Here is a 12,929-nt window from a genome sequence, read left to right as displayed (position 1 = left end):
TATAAAAGGACAACTTTAGTTTTTTATAACAAGGGTTCATATTTTAGATTGTAATCAAAGAATATAAAGGATGAGTGTTAAAATCATTTCATTTACTTCTTTCTATTGTTTTAGAGATTCTTATTTCAGTGGTTGGGGGCATGCGTACAAGTGGCTGAATATGTAATTTTACACAGAATAAGCCCATTCCCAAGATACAGTACAACGCAACCTTTCATGGTTGGATGTGACTTATGGGGGCTAGAAGTGTTACTGTAAATAGCAATAAAGAAACTGCTGGCTTATTGTGTCTAAAATACATATTTAGCCACTTGCCCCACATTTTAGCACGGTAAACACGATAAAACAATAGAACGAAGCAAATGAAAACATTTTGACACTCACTTTTTCTTTTCACTGATTACAATCTAAAATATGAACCCTTGTTGTAAAAAAAAACAAGTTGTCCTTTGATATATTCATTAAAAGATTTTGAATTAAATTTAAAAAAAGTCATGGTGTCAAAATGTTGTACATTTACAAGTCCGTGCTTCACATCTCTCTCAGCTAAGGGGGGTCCTTGGGCTAAAAAACTAAACAACTAAATGGTGAACGTGATTGAAGGGAGGTCACACAAGTTAAATGCTCAGTGGATGATTTATTTAGAAGGAAAATACAGCAGATTAAAGTACTTTAATGTAAGAGCCCAAAACAACCAGTAGGACATTAGGACTATAGGATACAATCAAGACCATAGTATTGGTCAAAGGGACATTTCACTTCAAAACACTCCTGGGGTCATTTTAATGTTTTGTGTTTCAGCCCACACCGTTTTAAAGTTCAATATTTAAATATGTAATGTTTATTTAATAAAACAAAACATATAGATATGAAAGTAGGATAATTGAAAAGAAAAAACGCAAAGAAAAAATGGCATTAGGACAATATCAGTCACTGGAATGGTTAAAATGGAGTTTAAAGTTACTATGGGTTTATGTGGAAGGGGTTAGCCTGCTTAATAAACCTAACCGCACAACACCACCCCCTGGTGGTAGTGGTGGTAGTGTGTGATAGAGGCTGGCACCACCAGGTTATAGGAAAGGAGCGTCATCAATATTACAATTAAATCTAAATACTGGATCAAACAACTTATAAAACTGTCTGTGGTGAAAAACAAAAGCCTGAGTGGATGTTAAAATGACCCAGAAGTGTTTTAAAGTGAAATACTCCTTTAAGAGTAATTATAAATGAAATGCGAGAAAGGCTTCGCTACTTGTTGGATAGAAGGTGTTTTATCTGCACCTGGAAAACAAAAATCATTCTTTCTACACTTCCTGCTGTGTTCATCTGCACACACCAGTGGTCTCACTCTTCTACATGTCAACGACCCCCACATTACTATTTCATAAATACCCAATATATACGGTATAGGTGTGAAGGGTTTGTGGAATGGGGGGGTGTGTGGGGGGGGGGGGGGGCGTATAGGCCTATACGTGTATATAATTTTAACTGCGGTTGATTTTGTCGATTTATTGACAAAAACTATTATTTTGAATGGTCCCCATTTCAAATATGATTACGTATTTTTTATTTTATTATCATTATCTTTTTTTGGGGGGGGGGGGCATGCAGTTCAAATGTGTGTGTGTGTGTGTGTGTGTGTGTGTGTGTGTGTGTGTGTGTGTGTGTGTGTGTGTGTGTGTGTGTGAGAGTGTGTGTGTGTGTGTGTGTGTGTGTGTGTGTGTGTGGTGTGTGTGTGTGTGTGTGTGTGTGTGTGTGTGTGTGTGTGTGTGTGTGTGCACGGCCGTGCGCGTGCGTGCGTGCGTGCGTGTGTGTGTGTGTGTTGTTTGTTTGGGGGGGGGGGGGGGTCATGTCCTGAACAGGTAGAGAACCCTTGGTCTGCAGTACAGAACGTCTACAGTGGGAAGAGCAGGACACCACTGAAAGTAGTGTAGTGGTTAATATTGTCAAATACTTGATAACCGTCCCCCCAAGTCATCACATTCACTGTGTCTGTGGCATTGAGAGACAGAATCACTGATACACTGATGGTGCCGTCATCTCCCTTCTGTTCCCAGGTGCTGACTTGAACCTCACCGTTCTTCCTCAGATTGGCCCCTGAGTTGTAAGAATTGCCGGTGGTCCGCGTGGAGAAGGTGAACAGGTACGCACCCTTGTGGCTAGCAGTGAAGTAACCTGAGACAACATGGAATCATTAGATTAGAGCCTGTCTGTTCTCTGAATGATGAATTGAGTGCAATAATAATGGACCACCATGGAAACAAGACCCACAGGGGGCGCCACCACATCTTTGTGTTAGGATTTTTTTTTTCCCTTTCTCTTCTCTCTCAGCTAAGGGGGGTCCCTGCTTCATCTCTCTCAGCTAGGGGTCCCTGCTTCATCTCTCTCAGCTAGGGGTCCCTGCTTCATCTCTCTCTCAGCTAGGGGTCCCTGCTTCATCTCTCTCAGCTAGGGGGTCCCTGCTTCATCTCTCTCTCAGCTAGGGGGTCCCTGCTCCATCTCTCTCTCAGCTAGGGGGTCCCCTGCTCCATCTCTCTCTCAGCTAAGGGGTCCCTGCTTCATCTCTCTCAGCTAGGGGGTCCCTGCTCCATCTCTCTCTCAGCTAAGGGGTCCCTGCTTCATCTCTCTCAACTAAGGGGTCCCTGCTTCATCTCTCTCAGCTAAGGGGTCCCTGCTCCATCTCTCTCAGCTAGGGGGTCCCTGCTTCATCTCTCTCTCAGCTAGGGGGTCCCTGCTTCATCTCTCTCAGCTAAGGGGTCCCTGCTCCATCTCTCTCTCAGCTAGGGGGTCCCTGCTTCATCTCTCTCTCAGCTAGGGGGTCCCTGCTTCATCTCTCTCTCAACTAGGGGGTCCCTGCTCCATCTCTCTCAGCTAGGGGGTCCCTGCTTCATCTCTCTCTCAGCTAGGGGGTCCCTGCTTCATCTCTCTCTCAACTAGGGGGTCCCTGCTCCATCTCTCTCAGCTAGGGGTTCCCTGCTTCATCTCTCTCAGCTAGGGGGTCCCTGCTCCATCTCTCTCAGCTAGGGTGGTCCCTGCTTCATCTTTCTCAGCTAGGGGGTCCTTGGTGTGAAAACATTCAGTCTCAGTACCCAGGGGTGTCACACCAAATTCTGGGCCCTGGGTACAAGGATTCACTGCGGGCCCCCCATGAATGTTCTTCATAGGGGGAGGGGGTTTAACACATTTAGACTGGGAACTTTATTACACATTATGTTGTGCTTTAACTATTGGAAAATAGCAGATCTACAAGCTTGCAGCGTGGCACTCGGTGCTTGTAGATCTGCTATTTTTGAAAAATACCCCCCCCCCCCCCCCCCAGAAGCAAAATTTGAATATCTGCTATTTTTCAATAGCTTAAAGGAGTAGTTCACCACTTTTCAACCTGTCTTCATATAAAAGGTCCTCACTAATGTTCATGATAAAATATCACAATTCTTTTCTACTCAGTCCAAGTCTCCTAGGAGAGCTGTGGGAAGTTCAGAATCCATCGTCTTGTGACATCATCATTTTCCCCCACAAAAATGTAATCAATATTTTTGAAAAATATATTTAGATTTTTATTATCGCGAGAACAATGGCTTCCACTTTAAAATTGCAACTTTTCAGGAATAGAAAGCCTGCAGTTTCTATAAGCTGGATTGGCAATCGATGATGTCACAAGACAATGGGTTTCGGACCTGCCCACAACCCTCCTCTGAGAAAAAAAAAAGCAATTTTTGAGTGAGGACCAATTATATGAACATAGGTTGAAAAGTGGTGGAGTGCCCCTTTAAGTATAAAATAATTAAGGCCCCTCCACCTTGGGCCAGAGTAAAGTAGTCCCCCCCCCCCCCCTTGTGACGCCCCTGTCAGTACCTGTGGTAGGGTTGTAGGCGTTGCCGTTGTTGAAGAAGACATTCTTGAACACGATGGTTTGGGATGCAGCAGGTCCAAGGGCCACCCAACTCCCATCTGCCAACAACGATGCTGAAAAGGCCACTTTGGGACCAACTGAGAACACAAGAGAAAGAAAGCAGAGAGAAAACATTACAATTCATCAATATGTCACTACATTTCCTTTGATATTTGTGGTTAATCCATCAATCACTTCAATCAATCAATACCATGCAAATAATCCAAACACATTTGATATTTGTTTAATCCATATAATTGTCTCCTCCATGGCTGAGACCGCACCCTGTTGGTGTGTGTGTGTGTGTGTGTGTGTGTGTGTGTGTGTGTGTGTGTGTGTGTGTGTGACTCTGTGTGTGTGTGTGTGTGTGTGTGTGTGTGTGTGTGTGTGTGTGTGTGTGTGTGTGTGTGTGTGTGTGCGTGTGCGTGCGTGCGTGCGTGTCTGTGTGCGTGTATCCGCCAGTCCATCAATTTTTCACATTGGCCTGTCATAGCCGCCACCAGGAGGCAGATTTTCACAAAACATTTTTTTAGTATTACGCCTACAGACGTCCAAACATCAAGCATATCGGTAATCATTATCTCTATAGTCATGTGATCAAGACAGATCTGTCTGTTGTTTCATATTCCATCCTGATTTCCTAAGATGAGCTTCTAAAGTTTCCAGGTGTGGCCCGTTTTGAATAAAATGCCTCAAATCATGAACACAGCATCAGAGAGCTGTGAAACTTCATTGTTCTGCTACTCTTACAGATGTTGTCCATACATGAAACTTCACATTGTTCTGTTACTCTTACAGATGTTGTCCATACATGAAACTTCACATTGTTCTGTTACTCTTACAGATGTTGTCCATACATGAAACTACACATTGTTCTGCTACTCTTACAGATGTTGTCCATACATGAAACTACACATTGTTCTGTTACTCTTACAGATGTTGTCCATACATGAAACTTCACATTGTTCTGTTACTCTTACAGATGTTGTCCATACATGAAACTACACATTGTTCTGTTACTCTTACAGATGTTGTCCATACATGAAACTACACATTGTTCTGTTACTCTTACAGATGTTGTCCATACATGAAACTACACATTGTTCTGCTACTCTTACAGATGTTGTCCATACATGAAACTACACATTGTTCTGCTACTCTTACAGATGTTGTCCATACATGAAACTACACATTGTTCTTGTACTTTACTTTAGTAAATCCAATTTCCAATATTTTAACTTCTACTCCACTAGGCCTACATTTATTTCAAAACTTTAGTTATTGCTTTGTAGATTTTGATTTTAATAGTCCAAAACATACATTACCCACTTCAGCTGTTATTGTTATTTTGGCCATTTGAAAATAGCTCACATTGTGAGCTTGTAGATCTGCTATTTTAAAAATATATGTATTTAATACCAGACTTCTACTTGTAACAGAGTATTATCTAAATTGCAGTGGGCATATACTTTTACTTAAGTAAATAAGAAAAGTAAAGTATTTCTTCCTATAGTGGCACAAAGTTCTATGGGGAAGCTACGTGCGCAACACCATAACTCGTGACCTATCGAAATTGGTCAGCTAACTGTGCTAAAAAGTGCTTTATGTAACATCAGTGTTTGTGTTTGTGTAACTTCAGTCAGAAGGATAATCTGACGGTTCTGACCTGATAATAAACCACAATCTACAGGCTCGCGTTGTGAGCTTGTAGAAGAGCAACAATAGTTGGGTCGCGTTTTATTCCATGTTTATACCATGCCTACATTAGCCTGCAGCTAGCGCTTAGCTAGCGTTAGCATTAGCCGTTAGCCACTAATAGACAGTCATCAAGAATAGTCTAATAAGTCAACTTTCCGATGTCGAGGGAACAATTGCATTCCATGTGTTCTTCTGATGGATTTTTTTCCCCTGGCTGTCATTCCTGTCAATGTTTTATTGTCTAAAAAAACGCTCTGAACGTTAAAAGATAGATAGTTTACGATGACACTATTCTATTCAATGCTAAGCTAACTCAACGACAAAGGACCGCACCGTTTGCGGAAGTAAAACACATACGTCACAAGTCAAAGCCAATCACAGACGCCTCCAGGCAGGAAACGGATAATTTTTTCCACACCAGAGAAGAAGAAAACCGGAATAATAATTAAATAAATAATAGATAAACCAGTAAGACTCCCTAATCGGGAGATAAGCGACCGTAGGTCTCACTAGAAGAGGGCCATGTGAGAAATGAGGGGTGGGGTCCCCGCGTTGCCTTGGCGGACGAATAGGTACCGGCCCCGGCTCTCCCGGACGCTCCTAGGCCGAGTTAGGGCATTTTATGTGAGCTGCAGTGGAGGGGGTCCTCCACTGGGGGCGCCACCACTTTTGCATCCGTTCTGGAGTACCAGGAGTGGGTGGTCCCCGGGAATTCCCCGTGAGCAGCCCCCTGGGGGTGGTCATTTGGTCATTTTTGCACATTTGGTATTTTTTTTACACCTGGGGGTCCCCCAGGGACCTGGGGGTCCCTGGAACTCCGGGGGTCCTTGGAGGTTGTAGTTTGGCAGGCAAGGAGTTTGTGTGGAAATTTTGGCATGGATCGGGCCAACGGTGGCCGAGATATGAGTAGGGGGAAAGTGTGACGTGTATGTGGTAATGTTTTTACACCTGGGGGTCCCCCAGGGACCTGGGGGTCCCTGGAACTCCGGGGGTCCTTGGAGGTTGTATTTTGGCAGGCAAGGAGTTTGTGTGGAAATTTGGCATGGATCGGGGCAACGGTTGTGGAGATATGAGCAGGGCAAAAGTGTGACAGACTCACGGACAGCCGGTGGAGCTTTCTGTAGTAAGTGCGACCTACGGTCGCAATAATAGATTAAATCATTATAACAACGTAACGTGGTTCATTTGGAACATACGTGGCATTAAATTAACGAGATAAATACTGTGGTTTGCATCGCTAAGTAATAAATGGTAAATGGTGCATTTATATAGCGCTTTTATCCAAAGCGCTTTACAGAGATTGTGCATTACATTCACCCATTCACGCACACATTCATACACCGGTGGCGGAGGAAACCATGCAAGGCACCAACCTACTCACCGGGAGCAATTAGGGGTTCAGAGTCTTGGCCAAGGACCCTTCGACATTAACTCAGGGATTCGCCTGGATTCGATCTCGGAACCCTTCGTGCTCTAATAACGGTTTCTCTACCCCTGAGCTATGCCGCCGGCTAAGTAATGGAATCTCTATATTACCGCATTTGGCTACAAATGGCTAACACAGGGTGGTGAAAACTAGCATGTTAGCTGTATCCGGGAGGACCAACAAATGATGTCCCGATCTCATTCAAACCTTTATTTATACTCGAGAGACATTGAGGTTGCCCTCATTTGCAGTGTCATCGAGATACATCCAAGTACAATCAATATTCACAAAACATTTACAGAACATTTACAAAACATTTACAAAACAAGTTTAAAAACAATTGCAGACATTTGCAGGAAGATCTGCAATCAAGGATTTAAAATGACCATATGTTATAGGAGAACCTATCTTGAATGTAAGCTGTAGTTCATTCCAGGTGGTTGGGGCATTAAAGCAAAAGGCTAGTTCAGTTTTTACTTTGGGGACCTTTAGTGTGAGCCAGTCACTGGAGCGTGTCCTATACGTCACAGGATTCCAGTCCAGCATCGACTTAATATACAATGGTAAGGTACCATCAATTGCCTTGAAAATAAACAGATACCAATGTTTATTTCGCCTGTCGACCAAAGAAGGCCAACCTACTCTATCGTACAGGGTGCAATGATGAGTCCTGTAATGTTCACCAGATACAAAACGCAGAGCAGAATGATAGACTGTGTCAAGGGGCTTGAGGACATAAGGAGAAGCCTTTCCATAGATGACATCTCCATAGTCCAACACAGAGAGAAATACTGCTTCAATAACCCTTTTCCTACATACCATTGGAAAACTGGCTCTATTCCTATAGAAGAATCCTATCTTTTGTCTAAGTTTACAGGCAAGATTGTCTATGCGATATTTAAAAGTAAATTTGTCATCAAGCCATATTCCAAGGTACTTATATTCAGCAACCCTGTCTATAATGCAACCATTTGAGGTGGTAATACGTAAACTATTTAAATCAGTCTCCTTGGCTCTAGAAAATATCATACATTTTGTTTTACCTGCATTTAGGACAAGCTTCAGCTTTCTAAGTGAATCCTGAAGAAAGCTGCAGGTTCTCATTTGCGAGCTGGGCCGAGTCAGCAATACAATAAATGATGGTGTCATCAGCATAGAAATGAGCTTGGCATCTATTAAGAGACAGAGCAATATTATTATATATAAAGTAAATAAAACAGGGCCCAGGATCGATCCTTGCGGGACACCTTTGGAAATGGGTAAAAACCCTGACTAGGCTCTCCCAGCCTTCACACTGAGATCTCCCAGAGATCTCTGAAGCCAGACTGAAGTGGGGTTAAAATAGAATAATTAGATAAAAATATTTTTAGCTGATTATTCACTAAGGACTCCATGAGTTTTCCCTTGCTGCTGCACAACTACAGTGGCCCATTGTTCCTGGGCAAGTTAAGTGCTGAATTCACCATGCAGCAGTGATAGACTACAGACGAGGTGAGTGCGACTACCATGACTTTGCGCAGCTGTGTCTTCTCTGGGTACAGATGATGCAGACTCCAGTAAACCTCCAACGGCCTGGACTGTGCACAAGGCGCGCTGGATGGGCAAGCTCCTCTACACTCTCTATCTGGCTTTGATGGAACAGCACATCTTGCATCCCCAGGGCACGATCACCACACGGCTCTGAAGCCAGACTGAAGTGGGGTTAAAATAGAATAATTAGATAAAAATATTTTTAGCTGATTATTCACTAAGGACTCCATGAGTTTTCCCTAGGCAGGACAGCTTGGAGATTGGTCGATAGTTGTTTAAATCATTTGCATCTCCTCCTTTATGTAGAGGTGCAATATGTGCCATTTTCCATATATCTGGAACTATGCATTGTGACACGGAAAGATTAAACATATGTGTTATGTGCTCACAGATTAAAGGAGCTGCCTAATCTAAGAAAAAAATGGGTCCAAGCAATCCTCCCTGTTGATTTTTTAGGATCAATGGAGAGCAAGGCACTAAAAACATCATTTTGAGGTAAAAAGTTCCAGGGAAAATTTAGAGTTGTGCCTCTCAGAATAAGAGACATACCTTTCAACGTCAACACGTGTGTTTCCGGATATAGCATGTGCCATGTCCTCATTATCAAAGAGATGACCTGCCAAAGAGATCTCTCACATTAATTAAAAAAAGTCTTATTTACATGCAGAGTTAAGCTCTGGCGTTTAAGTGAAATGAAGCCTAGATATTTTGAGATGCTGTTGTGGCGTTATTACATTTTAGAGAAAAAACAAAACAAAACGTCATAGTGGCTCCAGTGAATAATGGAGTTTCCCGAGATGACTGACTGTGAGCCGCGGTGGGACACATATGCAAAATATTTTTGCATTACGTGATGATTTAGAGGTGCAACGGCCATCAGCTAATTTGGCTAAAGGGGTTAACCAGCAAACGCATGCATCTTTTACCTTAATTTTGTTTATTTAATGTACATACATTTTTATATAATAAAGGACAACTTTTAGTCTTTTACAACAAGGGTTCAGGTCAGGGCAGAACCTCTGTCCCTAAGTTTTCACATCAGTCTATTATAGTGCCACCAGGAGGCCGATTTTTGCAAACCACATTTCTTTATATTACTCCTACAAAATGTGTCCTTAAATCATGCAAATCGGTACACAGTATCTCTATAAACATGTGATCAAGACAGATTTGTCGGATTTTTCATATGGGGACTGCCCCATAGGTCGAACTCCCGCTGGGTCGAACAGCGCCGGCAGGTTAGATAATCACCCGGGAGCGTCGGCAGGATAGATAATCACCCGCGTCACGGTTACTGAGGTTAGGTTTAGGGTTAGAGTTAGGCATAGTTTTACTGAGGTTAGGATTAGTATAGGGTTTGGGTTAGAGTTTGGTGGTCGATCCAAAGGGTGTTTGACCTAATGACATGTTACTTTTTCATATTCTATCCTGATTGGCTAAGATTGGCTTCCAAAGTTTGCAGGAATGGCCCGTTTTATACAAAACGCCTCAGATCATGAACGCAACGCCTGGTTGCCGTGAAACTTTTTACTCAAATCCCCACTAGGCCAAAGAAAAAGTACCACCTGAAACATTTCAAATCAGCCTGATGGTGGCGCTATAACAGCAGATTCACATTTTGGCCAATAACTCTCAAACTGTAGATCATAAAACCTACATATTTTTTCCCTGGATATTGTGGGATCCTGCAGTGGATGAGAACACGCCCATTGCAAGTGTAAGAAGACTGGCACCACAGCCTTTATTCCACCCGACATCCTCAGCCGGCCGAGTCTCGTGTCACTGGCTAGTCGGTTGAAGATCACACCAATGCAACAGGCTGCCTTCAAGTATGGCCCGATCACGGAGTCCAGTGGTAATTTTGCAAACATTTCAGCATCCTACGCTAGAGCAGATTATGCACGCCGCCAAGTTCTGCAGGCTGTCAATAAAGAACACCACCAGCAGTGGACACCAACTCCCACCCTGCACAGGGACAGCACGTTGACGGTGACGCTCAGCAATGTGCGCCAGTTGGAGGAGCATTTGACTGTGGTGGTTGGAGATACAGAGCTGCTCAGACTGCTTGGTGTGCCACCATCCACAAAGGGGAAAGACGAGGCGTGCGGAGAGATGATCGCCTGGCTGACATGCAAGCTACTGCAGGGCTGGTGCTGTGCCGACCAGGTTGTCAATATGGTATTCGACACCACTTCATCAAACACAGGCAATCTCACAGCAGCCTGCATTGCCATCCAGCTCTCACTTGGTAGACCCCTGCTCTTGTCCGGGTGCCGGCATCACATTGGTGAGGTGCTCCTCAGCCACATCTTCACTGGCCTCACCCTCACCAGAGGTTGCTTAGGTGTCTAAAGGACAACTGGATCTTGCTGCTGCACAACTACAGTGGCCCATTGTTCCTGGGCAAGTTAAGTGCTGAATTCACCATGCAGCAGTGATAGACTACAGACGAGGTGAGTGCGACTACCATGACTTTGCGCAGCTGTGTCTTCTCTGGGTGCAGATGATGCAGACTCCAGTAAACCTCCAACGGCCTGGACTGTGCACAAGGCGCGCTGGATGGGCAAGCTCCTCTACACTCTCTAGCTGGCTTTGATGGAACAGCACATCTTGCATCCCCAGGGCACGATCACCACACGGCAGCAGGTGCCGAAAGATCGTGGCATTTGCCAACTTCATTACGCACATCTACGCAACATGGTGGCTGACCTGTAACAGCAGTAGATACCGCACGGAATTACCTCAAACTCTACCACAACCGAGTATGTGTGTTGACGAGGGCATTGCAACATCAGCCATGAAAATGCAGGAGGCACCTCTAGATGCTGCCCCTGGCACTCCTCAGTACCAAGATGCCAGCTGATCAGCAGCATGCACTTGTGGATGCCTTCTTGAAGCACAAACCAGATAACCTCCCCATGCGAGCCCCACAGCAGCACTTTGGCACTGGTTTCGGTAAGCCAAAGTTTCCAGTCCTCTCACCGGCCACCAGGTTAGCCGACCTTGCCAACCCAGACTGCTGGTTTGGTATGCACCAGTTGCAAATCGATACAGCATTTCTTCCACTCAATGTAGAGGATTGGGGTACCAGTGCATCATTCCAGGCAGGTGTGGTGAATCAATGTTGTGAATGACTGTGCCGAGCGAGGGGTCAAACTCACATCAGACTTTGTGGCAGCAGCCAAGTGAGCAACACCTTCAGAATGTGCTGCAATCAGTTGAGCATGACCCCAAACTTTGCTAAAATCATTTGTATATACATTCACGAGTCTGCTCTCACTCACAGTTTAGAGGTGGGATTTATGGCTTGTTTGAAGTGAGCCATAGCCATCAGTGGTGCAATGGTGAATCAATGTTTGGGGGGTCGCGAACATCGCTCAACACCTACTATACAGGTCTATTGATATGCATATAGACTTGTTTCTTTGTTAAAACGGTTGTCGAGGTGTGAACTTAGGGGTGTGCGAGACCCCGGCTCAGAAAAGATATGGGTCGTAGGGGGTGCGCGACCCAAGACTACGGCAACACTGATAGCCATGGATCTGGCTCACTTAAAAGAGCCTTTCAAAAGACTGGCTTATTTGGCTCCTCTCTCACCCAATCACTGTACTTAGTCAGTACTCAGTGGAGTAGCAAGGAGATGTTGAATTTGGGGGGGAGGGGGTCTCCCCCCAACTGAACGGCTCTATACTGCACAAACCGGATCCCATCGTTCACTTCAAAGAGCCTTTCAAAAGATTCAATTCGTTTGTGAACGTCCCACCTCTATCACAGTTCCTAATGCTGCGTGTTGGTGTACATTAACCCCTTCATGCCCGTGGACGGATCATATTTTACAGCGCTCCCCCTGGAGGGAAAATCACCAGCCGCCACTGCTTTTCACAAGTTTTCAAATGTATAAATATTTGAAAACGCCATTTGAAATCAGATCTAAGGTATATATAGTTGAAGTGGTTAATGTCTGTTTGGTAATAATAATACAAATGTGCAAAGTAACTAGCGACTAAATTATCAAATTAATGGAGTAAAAGTACAATATTTGCATCTGAGATGTAGTGGAGTAGAAGTAATGGACATTGAAAATACTCAAAGTACTCAAAATTTTACTTAAGTACATTACTTAAGTAAATTTACTTAGTTACTTTAAACCACTGCAAATCAGCACACACTATCTATATAGTCAAGTCACCAAGACAGACCCGTCCAATTTTTCACATTTCATCCTTATTGGCTAAGAATGACCTCCACTACCTGGCCTGGCTCCAAGGAGTATTTTCTTCTAGTTTTTGTCTAAACCAGCCGAAGGCAGGGGGAGAGTATGTTTTCGCCCCTGTCCGTGCGTCCGTCCGTCCTCCAAGTTTGTTACCAGCTAATCTCCGGCAC

The sequence above is a fragment of the Nannobrachium achirus genome (assembly GCF_963921795.1).
Source record: "Nannobrachium achirus genome assembly, chromosome: 14".
NCBI lineage: Eukaryota > Metazoa > Chordata > Actinopteri > Myctophiformes > Myctophidae > Nannobrachium > Nannobrachium achirus.
The sequence above is the reverse complement of the archived record's forward strand: the minus strand, read 5'-3'. Positions refer to the sequence as shown.